At 41.6% G+C, this 12108-nt stretch overlaps 1 pseudogene; it reads left to right on the top strand.

The window, feature by feature from the left end:
* The window catches only part of LOC112068445 (H(+)/Cl(-) exchange transporter 6-like), a 48415-nt pseudogene extending 38045 nt beyond the window's left edge, over positions 1-10370 (top strand).
* The last annotated feature ends 1738 nt before the right edge of the window (positions 10371-12108 follow it).

Raw genomic sequence — 12108 nt, 5'->3', positions numbered from 1 at the left:
TATCGATTCGCAATATATAAAATAGTGTGACATAAAGAATCTCAATACATATAGTATCCCACCTAAGTATTGTGATAATATCATATTGTGAGGTCCCTGGCAATTCCCAGCCCTAGTGTTCATTAGGCACCAAATGGAAGAAACCGTGGAGGAACTACCTTCACTCTCATTTTTGTTCTCCATTGCAAAACGTTTTGCTACGTTTTGCACTATGCACTAATGAATATGACCTAGGAGTTAGTCAGTGTGTCTATGGGAGAGAGGAAGGGAAGGCGTGTCTGTGTTTGTGCACTGTTCTCTTTGACTGTATGTCTGTGCGTCCACATAGAGTGCCACGCAGCCCAGACTGTCATACGCTGAGATGACTGAGGACTACCGCTGTTTCCCAGACATCCACAACTTGGACCTGGCCCTCCTCAACCCCTGCATGATAGTGGTACGACCCAGTCCATCACACATCTATAGCTACTACTGCACCCACATGATAGTGGTACGACCCAGTCCATCACACAGGAGCTGTGTTGTTAGACTTCAATGCAGCTTCTTATATTATCGATCATAATCTGTTGCTGAAAAAACATATGTGTTATCTGCCATATCGTGGATTGAGAGCTACCTATCTAATAGAACACAGAGGGTTTTCTTTAATGGAAGCCTCTCTAATGTAAACCAGGTAGAGTGTGGTTGTTCTTCAAGGCAGCTGTCTTAGCCCTCTACTGTTCTTCTTTTTTACTAATGACCTACTACTAGCATTGAATAAAGCCTGTGTGTCTATGTACGCCGATGACTCAACATTATACACGTCAACTACCACGGCAAGTAAATCACTGCAACCCCTAACAAAGATCTGCAGTCATTTTTAGAATGGGTGACTAGTAATAAGCTAGTCCTAAATATWTCGAAAACTAAAAGCATTGTATTTGGGACAAATAATTTGTTAAACCCTGAACCTCATCTAAATCTAGTTGTGAATAATGTGATCACACAGTCGTCCGGAACAGCTGGTGCTCTCATGCATGTTTCAGTGTTGCATGCCTCGAAGCGGGCATAGAAGTAATTTAGCTCGTCTGGTACGTTCATGTCACTGGGCAGCTCGTGGCTGTGCTTCCCTTTGTAGTCTGTAATAGTTTGCAAGCCTTGCCACATCCGACGAGCGTCAGCGCCGGTGTAGTACGGTTCAATCTTAGTCCTGTATTGAAGCTTTGCCTGTTTGATGGTTTGTCGGAGGGCATAGCGGGATTTCTTATAAACTTCCGGGTTAGAGTCCCACTACTTGAAAGCGGCAGCTCTACCCTTTAGCTCAGTGCGGATATTGCCTGTAGTCCATGGCTTCTGGTTGGGGAATATATGTACGGTCACTGTGGGGACGACGTCATCGATGCACATATTGATGAAGCCAGTGTCTGATGTGGTGTACTCCTCAATGCCATCGGAAGAATCCCGGAACATATTCCAGTCTGTGCTAGCAAAACAGTCCTGTAGTTTAGCATCTGCTTCATCTGACCACTTTCTTATTGACCAAGTCACTGGTACTTCCTGCTTTAGTTTTTGCTTGTAAGCAGGAATCAGGAGGATAGAATTATGGTCAGATTTGCCAAATGGAGGGCAAGGGAGAGCTTTGTACGCATCTCTGTGTGTGGAGTAAAGGTGGTCTAGAGTTTTTTTTCCCCTCTGGTTGCACATTTAACATGCTGATAGAAATTAGGTAAAACTGATTTGAGTTTCCCTGCATTAAAGTCCCCGGCCACTAGGAGCGCTGCCTCTGGATGAGCGTTTTCCTGTTTGCTTATGGCCGTATACAGCTGATTGAGTGCGGTCTTATTTCCAGCATCGGTCTGCGGTGGTATATAGACAGCTACGAAAAATATAGATGTAAATTATCTTGTTGAATAGTGTGGGCTACAGCTTATCATGAGATACTCTAACTCAGTTGATCAAAACCTTGAYACTTCCTTAGATTTTGTGCACCAGCTGTTGTTTACAAATATACATAGGTCGCCGCCCCTTGTCTTACCAGAGGCTACTGTTCTATCCTGCCGAAAAAGCTTAAAACCCGGCAGCTGTATGTTAATCATGTCATCGTTCAGCCACGACTCTGTGAAACATAAGATATTACAGTTTTTAATGTCCCGTTTGTAGGATATACGTGCTCGTAGTTCGTCTATTTTATTATCGATGGATTGTACATTGGCTAATAGGACCYATGGTAAAGGTAGATTACCCTTTCGGCGACAGATCCTTACAAGGCACCCGGACCGCCGTCTTTTCCTCCTGCGAATGCCGGGGATGAAGGTCTTGTCGGGTGTCTAGAGTAAATCCTTCCCGTCCGACTCGTTGAAGGYAGGAAGGATTCCTCCAGTACGGGGTGAGTAATCGCTGCCCTGATATCAAGAAGCTCTTTTCGGTCATAAGACACGGTGGCAGAAACATTATGTACAAAATAAGTTACAAATAACATGAAAAAATATACACAATAGCACAATTGGTTACAGGTTCGTAAAACGGCGTCCATCTCCTTCGGCGCCATTATATGGTCAAGTGCTGTAAAGAGGGACATAGGCAAATACAGTTGACCCAGAACAGAGCAGAATGTCTGGCCCTTAAATGTACACAGAAGACTAATATCAACAACATGCATATTAATCTCTRGTGGCTCAAAGTAGAGGAGAGATTGACTACTGGTCTTTGTGAAAGGTATTGACGTGTTAAAAGTACRGAACTATCTGTTAAATRGGTTAACACACAGCTCAGACACTTATACATACCCCACAAGACATGCCACCAGAGGTCTCTTCATAGTCCCCTAGCCCAGAACAGAGGCTAGCAAACGCACAGTACTATATACAGTTGAAGTCGGAAGTTTACATACACCTTAGCCAAATCCATTTAAACTCAGTTTTTCACAATTCCTGACATTTTATCCAAATAAAAATTCRCTGTCTTAGGTCAGTTAGGATCACCACTTTATTTTAAGGATGTAAAATGTCAGAATAATAGTAGAGAGAATGATTTATTTCAGCTTTTATTTCTTTCATCACATTCCCAGTGGGTCAGAAGTTTACATACACTCAATTAGTGTTTGTTAGCATTGCCTTTAAATTGTTTAACTTGGGTCAAACGTTTTGGGTAGCCTTCCACAAGCTTCCCACAATAAGTTGGGTGAATTTTGGCCCATTCCTCCTGACAGAGCTGGWGTAACTGAGTCAGGTTTGTAGGCCTCCTTGCTCYCACACGCTTTTTCAGTTCTTCCCACACATTTTCTATAGGATTGAGGTCAGGGCTTTGTGATGGCCACTCCAATACCTTGACTTTGTTGTCCTCAAGCCATTTTGCCACAACTTGGGAAGTATGCTTGGGGTCATTGTTCATTTGGAAGACCCATTTGCGACCAAGCTTTAACTTCTTGAATGATGTCTTGAGATGTTGCTTCAATATATCCACATCATTTTCCTACCTCACGATGCCATCTATTTTGTGAAGTGCACCAGTCCCTCTTGCAGCAAAGCACCCCCACAACATGATGCTGCCACCCCCGTGCTTCACGGTTGGGATGGTGATTATGGCCAAACAGTTCTATTCTTGTTTCATCAGACCAGAGGACATTTCTCCAAATAGTACGCAGTGTGCAGTTGCAAACCGTAGTCTGGATTTTTTATGGCGGTTTTGGAGCAGTGGCTTCTTCCTTGCTGAGCGGCCTTTCAGGTTATGTCAATATAGGACTCGTTTTACTGTGGATATAGATACTTTTGTACGTGTTTCCTCCAGCATCTTCACAAGTTCCTTTGCTGTTGTTCTGTGATTGATTTGCGCTTTTCGTATGGCTGCATGGTCCCATGCTGTTTATACTTGCGTACTATTGTTTGTACAGATGAACGTGGTACCTTCAGGCGTTTGGAAATTGCTCCCAAGAATGAACCAGAATTTTTTTTCTGAGGTCTTGGCTGATATCTTTTGATTTCCCATGATGTCAAGCAAAGAGGCACTGAGTTTGAAGGTAGGCCTTGAATTACATCCACAGGTACACTTCCAATTGACTCAAATGATGTCAATTAGCCTATCAGAAGCTTCTAAAGCCATCACATGATTTTCTGGAATTTTCCAAGCTGTTTAAAGGCACAGTCAACTTTGTGTATGTAAACTTCTGACCCACTTGYAATTGTGACACAGTGAGTTAAAAGTGAAAGAATCTGTCTGTAAACAATTGTTGGAAGAATTACTTGTGTCATGCACAAAGTAGATGTCCTAACCGACTTGCCAAAACTATAGTTTGTTAACAAGACATTTGTGTAGTGGTTGAAAAACAAGTTTTAATGACTCCAACCTAAGTGTATGTAAACTTCCGACTTCAACTGTAGAGCCATAAACATGGAACTCTCTTCCACGTAACTCAAGCTAGCAGTAAAATCCAGATAAAAAAATAAAAAACTGATAAAACACCTCACGGCACAGCGTGGACTGTGAAGAGACAGTCACCCACACACAACACCCACACACTCTTCTTAGTAATGTATTATTGTAATATTGTAATGTAATAATGTAGCGATGTAAATTTGTATTATGCACAATGTMTTGTTTGATATGTTTTATCTCTGTTTGGACCCCAGTAAGAGTATTTGTTGCCTTGGCAACAGCTTATGGGGATCCTAATAAAATACTACATCTACAGCTAACACTGCACTTACAACCCCACATTATAGTGGTACGACCCAGCCAATCATAATGGATGTGTGACATCTCTTTATCGAGTCAATACAATGGACAATGCGAAAAAGGGAAAATTATTTTTCATCTTTCACTTTCAGGACGTCACCCGTACATGAACCCATGCCCCTACACAGTGTCCCCAAAAACGCATGTGTCCCAAGTTTTTAACCTGTTCAGAACCATTCGCCTCCGACACCTGCCTGTGGTCAATGCCGTAGGAGAGGTGAGTGTTACTGCAAAGGGTTAATTATACCCATTCCTCAACTTCCTGTTTCTACTTCCTGTTTACTCTCTGTGGACAGGGTTGTATTCATCAGTGAACACCGTAGCCAAACGGTTTGCAATGGAAAAGAGAAAGGAGTGTTTCTTGTTGGACAAGTTCAAGTAGTCCCCCCTTTGTTTCCTTCTGTTTGGTGCCTAATGAATACAACCCAGATTTATAATAACAACCATTCAAATCACAACATGTCTCTGTTGGTCCATCATAAAGACAGACACACCATAGACTCATTCCAAGTGCTTGACACAGTATGTATTAAATGTCCATATTGTTCAAATTTAAACTGGCATGAATTATCAACATTCTCTCTGACATAAACGCAGCTTCAAGTGAGTAACTCAACTTATTTTATCCGTCAAAACGAGCTCTAGAATTTTATTTTGCATAGAAGCACTAAGCAGAGAAATTGCTTTCTTAATGAACTACTGTAGCTAATTAATTCTTTTTGAGAGTCTGTCTAGAGTAGAGGAAGCAATTTGCTCCATGATGTGGCTGCCTGTACCTTCTCTTTCAGATTGTGGGAATAATCACACGACACAATTTAACCCACGAGTTCCTTTTGGTGAAACTCAGACAGCCCTACATCACCATTTGAGCTCCAGAGTCCAGCCTTTAAAGCCGACAAGAGCCGCCTGCGTCTTGCTGTCCTTGGGACACAATCCCCCCTTTAACTGGACCTGTACCATGCTTTTCCAAGTCTTATCCATTACACACACCCAACCGCACGGCATCCATTCTCTGTATGAGATAATAGGCACACACCCCTTGTAATGAAAGCTGGTGACTTTTGTCTGCTGAGGAGCCTTCCATCACCCAAAGACATCCTCCGTGTCCCAACAAATTTCCGTYCTTTACCAACCAACCAACGATTTATCATCATTATCACTGTAGCACTTTTGTTTAGATTTCTGACTGTATTTTTTTATTTTATGTTTACTGTATATTTAAATGTACTATTCTATATATTTGCATTAAAACCATTTCACTGTTCCGCCAGGGCTTCGATCAAAGTAGGCTTATCAAGAGATCAAGATTAGGGACCATTTCTAATCAATGGATATGTTTGGAGCTACATTAACACGAAAATGCATCATTTCACTTGCATATGTAAAGCTTAACAACAGACAGTTGTTCTCACAAATATTCAGGCAACAAGGTTATGAGAGTGGAATMGAATCGACAAAAGTTTATTCATTTTATTTTTGTTATTTTGACTAAATATGCTGGGCTAAGGAAGACTCAGCATATTTTCTAGACAGAAAAGGGTGGACGTTTGGTTGTCAGTATTAATCRTTAAGAGTCTATTGGCGCACCCGTGCGTCAATCTAAGTAACATAACAAAAATATCCCATCAAAATCTGTCAGGTTAAGCTAGAGATATCTGTGTTTTTGCATGGGGTGCGTAACAATCCACCACATCRGCCTATGTCAGGCGTTCCGCATCTGCGGTTGAAGGTTGAAGGTGGCCGAGCTACAGCTGTGTTTGTCAGACCATGAGACATCCTGAAAATCGGTGTTCTCACGAAAACATCTATAGCGTCCGAATGGTTTGGCCTACAAATTCTCACAAACACTATTGTGTTCTCCGCTTTGCTCTACGACCCAACCACAAGTGTCACTGGAATCGTCTGAAGGTAACTCATACAAATGAATGGAAGTATGGAAGTAGTTTTGTGCCAACAAAAAATTGTGGTACTTTAAAGGTAGAATCCGCAATATGACATCATCACATGACTCAAGGGATGGTGTAAATTGGGATAAGCCAGTAATGGCTCTCTTGTAAAGTTGATGTGTGTAAGTAGGAAGTTGCCCCACTTTGTATGGCAGTGGTACTCATTGCAAGGCCCGCGGGCTGCATGCCCTTAATTTGTGGCTCGCTYTGAATTTCTTATATTCCATGCATAATACATAACATTGATACAATTTCAATTAAATGTGTTTAATGCAGGCCTGAATCACTTCATTGAATATATCTATTGTTCTCTGGACGGCAGATAGATGGCAGTATAGCACAGCTGTTGAACAGAAAGGCCGAAATAGAACGTTTGCCGAAATAGAACGCAGCTGCTCAGCTACAGTGACCAACACATATCAGTTTGCTACTAGCTAATTTTGCAGACTGGTTGACATGGATCGATTTATTGTAAAAAAAGAAATGTAAATCTATTGACAATGAAAATGAGGGGGAAGAGCTGGAGAACAACGTGACAGCTCCGAACGAACAACCACCGGAGATTCAGGAAAACCAGGAAGATGTCGGCGGGAAAATGCAGCTAGCTAASGTAGCTAACCTGGCAAACGCGGCTCCGGTGGCTAAGAGGAGGATATGGTCGATTCAAGAAGAACACAGAAAGTTCCAAGAGAAATGGACAGACAAGTATTTTTTTGTACTGCATGATGGGACTAGCTCACTTTGTCTTATTTGCCAGAAGGCAGTCAATTGTTTTAAACGAGCAAATTTAGAGCGACATTTCCAGTCACACCATGCCCATCTTTAAAGTACCACCATTTTTTGTTGGCACAAAACATCCGCCACAGAGCAACCTCAGAAACAACAAAATAGCGCAACTCAAAGGACAGCCCAAAGCACAACAATAAATGATGGACAGATCTAGCACTGTTGCAGAGAAAATGACAGAGGCAACATATGAGATTGCTTGGATACTCGCGAGAAACAAGAAGGCCGTCACAGACGCGGAGATTGTCAAATAATGTTTTTTGGCCTCAGCCAAAATATTGTATGCTGATTTCACAAACAAGGAAGCTATTTGAAAGCAAATTAAGGGACTGCAACTCTCAGACTTGACCATAACAAGACGCATAGAAGCGAGGACATCGGTAAGCAACTGATTACCGACATATCCGTGGCGTGATGTTTTAGTATTGCGCTTTACGAAAGCACTGATATAAGTGGCATTGCCCAATTATGTGTTTGGGTCCGCTTCKCTCAAAACGAGTCGTTCAGAGAGGAACTTCTATGTTTACTGCCCCTTCAGTGCAAACACAAGGAGAGGATATTCTGAAAGCCCTTATTACATTTGTTGCTGATAATAATATTGACCGGTCAAATCTGGCATCTGTGTGCACTGATGGCGTCCCAAACATGCGAGGGAAGAAGAAGGGACTCATAGGCCTGATGAGAAAGAGAGAGGATATTCCCAAATTTGTTTKATTTCATTGAATCATTCATCAGGAAGCARTTGTGGCTAAACTCAAAGACTGTGACTTACAGAATGTGATGCAGCAAGTCGTGCCCGTGGTGAACATTATTATTGGGAGGGCACTGAATCACCGGCAATTCTMCGAGTTGCTGGAGGAATACTATACAGAATGCGGCGACTTGATATTTCGCAATGAGGTGAGATGGCTGTCTCSTGGCAGAGTTTTAGAAAMATTTCTATCTCTCCTCCCTCAAATCTGTGAATTTGTTGTAAGCAAGGGGAGAGAGGAGCGAGAGCTGGATGATCCACAGTGGATATTAAAGCTGGCTTTTTTAACTGACATCACCTGCCACCTGAACACGGTGAATCTCCAGCTCCAAGGGAAAGCTAGAACTCCAGGCAAAATGCTGCGTGTGGTCACWGCATTTCACTAAAATCACCACACTGTTCATACCTGACAGTTTGTTCATTTCCCAAAACTCAGAGCAGTCACCACATCCAACCCAGACATACTGCAACCTTTTAACTATGATGCATTTGTGCGTGTGTTGGAAGAGTTGAAGTTGGAGTTTGATTCAAGGGTATCACGGAGTACAAGGAGTTGTTCAACTTCATTGAGAACCCCTTTCATGTGCCAGTGTCATCTCTGACCCCAGTCATCACAGCCCTCTGTCCTGACCGTGTTGGAATGGAGAGTGAGATAGTGGAGCTGCAGTCAAATGACACATTGCAAGATCAACTAAGATCAGGTGTTACCCATTTGTGGGTCAGACACAGAGTATCCACTTCTGAAGCAGTGTGTGCAAAAGGTGACATCAGCTTTTGTCAGCACTTATTCATGTGAAGCAACATTTTCAACAATGAACGTTGTGAAACAAAAGCAGAGAAACAGACTGACCAATGCACACCTGGATTGCCTCACAAGGATAGCAACAATAGACTCTACATTTAGAATGAATTCAGTCAAGGAGCAGAAGGGACATTTTTGCACATCCAACTACTGAGGTAACCCTTAATATGGGTTGTATACATGTGATGTAGCCTATTTGATGTGTGTATGTATATATTTGTGATGTGCTGTACATCAAATCAATTGCATTGCTCTGAATTTGCTCTCAATTGCTAATTGATAATATTGGAAGAAGAAGTACAACAAATGAAAGATCTGTGCGGCCCTCTGAATGATTGTCTCAACCCAAAGTGGCCCCCTTACAAAAAAATTGTGAGTAACACGGGTGTATGGTGATGTCATATTGCAGAGTCTACCTTAAACGTGATGATGAGGCGAGTGCAGCTTTTCTATGCCTTCTAAATAGTGTGGATAGATGTAAAGATAATCAATTATGACAAACCATGATGGCACATATTTATACACTTAAGTATTCTTTGTTTTATTTGTGTGATATTMTTTGCTAAATGTTTTATTTAAGAAATGAACATTTTATTTTTTATGATTTGCTTCATGTGCTATGAATGGATCACATGAAATGGCATTCATTACATTTGSTCTATAACAAGACGGACCGATGTTACTTTGGGGAAAAATACATTATTATTCTTTGTGTCATTGCCATAGCTTGGGTTTCAAAATGTAAGGGTAATTTTCCCAAAACCGGGGAATTTMGGGTAAGTTACTGMAATTTTGCAARCCTAGCCATAACACACTTGTTATTTTAAATCAATGTTTTTATCAGAGGAGGTTGGTGTGAGGAGCTATAGGAGGATGGGCTCATTGTAATGGCTGGAATAGAATTAATGGAACGGAGTCGAACGTGGTTTCCATATGTTTAATGTGTTGGATACCATTCAGATTTTTTCCATTKCAGTCTTTACAATGAGCCCYTTCTCCTATAGCTCCTCCCACCAGCCTCCTCTGGTTTTGTGTATCATGCTACTTTATATCCACACTAAATGTTGTGTCTCTGCATATGACATGCCATCAGATGAGGTTGTATGACAAATGGTAAATGCGCTACGCTTAGCTAGCGTTGGGACCAGAGGGATCGTTTCTTTGCCAAATAACATTATGGACCCACCTGTGTTTAGTACGTCTGCTGTGGAGGTTTAGGCATTGCTCTTAGCTTGAGAAGTTTGTGAAAGCTTGACAAATGTAGGAAAGCAAGCCCTTGGCAAACACCATAGGTCCCTTGAAAAGAGAAAGCAGAGACCTCTGTCTTGTGCCTTGACATTACTCTTCAAAATAAAGGTCTCTGTTTTGTAAATCATTCAAATGTATCCATCTTATTTTTGTATAATTATCATTGTAGAAAATATTTTTMGGAAGATATAATACAAAAGTGTTGTGTTATTTTCAATGATAGCATATTATATATAGAGAAATATTGTCATAGTGCACAACTTCACCTTTCCAATGCTTGAGTTGTCCAGACTCCCTGTTGCCTGGTACTAAAATGACATGCATTGTCAGGCTGGCTGTGTAAGGTGTTCTGATGTGCCGGATACGGAGTGATTACACGAGGTCCTGGTCCCAGTTTTCCACATTTGACTGGCTCTGGGAACCTAGCCCACTACCAAATACCAATTAGGCAAATCTTCCGCCACAGTGGAAAAATCCTCCTGGGGTTGTTATTCCATGGACCATCGCACCTGTTCTTATCACTGGGATCACAGTCACTGAAAAGTCCAGGAGTTGCGGTYCCACTTTACGGTTTACAAGTGATCCTGACACCGTTAAGGAGAAGTCTCCAGGCACATCATTTGTGTTTGATTAGTTCCTGCACGGCTCAGCTGCTCCTCCTGAAATTGTAGCACCTTCTCTCAATGGGTCGTTGCCATCTGTGGTGATCCTTCACTGTAACACCAGAGTAATTCCTAAAGAGTAACCCAACTTGACWTGAGTGAGACTGGAGTGACAGGGCTTCGCTTTAGCGTAACCAACACTGGCGTCCCGTTCACGCTGCCTGTCAGAACACATCCCCACCAGACACTCCACACTGTAGCATTGTGAATCACATCTTTTATCTCAGGCTGAGATCGTTTGCCTAGAAGGCCAGCATCCCGGAGTCACCTCTTCACTGTTGARGTTGAGACTGGTGTTTTGCGGGTACTATTTAATGAAGCTTCCAGTTGAGGAGTTGTGAGGCGTCTGTTTCTCAAACTGTACAACTGTACACTCTAATGTACTTGTCCTGTTGCTCAGTTGTGCACCGGGGCCTCCCACTCCTCTTTCTATTCTGGTTAGCGCCAGTTTGTGCTGTTCTGTGAAGGGAGTAGTACACAGCGTTGTACGAGATCATCAGTTTATTGGCAATTTCTCGCATGGAATAGCCTTKATTTCTCAGAACAAGAATAGACTGACGAGTTTCAGAAGAAAGTGCTTTGTTTCTGGCCATTTTGAGCCTGTAATCGAACCCACAAATGCTGATGCTCCAGATACTGAACTAGTCTAAAGAAGGCCAGTTTTATTGTTTCTTTAATCAGAACAACAGTTTTCAGGTCTGCTAACATATTTGCAAAGGGGTTTCTAATGATCAATTAGCCTTTTAAAATGATAAACTTGGATTAGCTAACACAACGTGCCATTGGAACACAGGAGTGATGGTTGCTGATAATGGGCCTCTGTACGCCTATGTAGATATTCCATAAAAAATGTGCCGTTTCCAACTACAATAGTCATTTACAACATTAACAATGTCTACACTGTATTTATGATCAATTTCATGTTATTTTAATTAGAAAAAAAGTMATTTTATTTCAAAAACAAGAACATTTCTAAGTGACCCCAAACTTTTGAAAGGTAGTGTGCTTCCTGTAAGTTATTCTACAGACATTCAAGGGTTTTTCTTTATTTGTTCTATTTTCTACATTGTAGAATAATGGTGAAGACATCAAAACTATGAAATAACACATATGGAATCATGTAGTAGCCAAAAAAGTGTTAAACAAATCTAAATATATGTGAGATTCTTCAAAGTAGCCACCCTTTCCCTTGGTGACAGCTTT

The sequence above is a fragment of the Salvelinus sp. IW2-2015 genome, unplaced genomic scaffold (assembly GCF_002910315.2).
Source record: "Salvelinus sp. IW2-2015 unplaced genomic scaffold, ASM291031v2 Un_scaffold516, whole genome shotgun sequence".
Classification (NCBI taxonomy): domain Eukaryota; kingdom Metazoa; phylum Chordata; class Actinopteri; order Salmoniformes; family Salmonidae; genus Salvelinus; species Salvelinus sp. IW2-2015.
The sequence above is the reverse complement of the archived record's forward strand: the minus strand, read 5'-3'. Positions and strand labels throughout refer to the sequence as shown.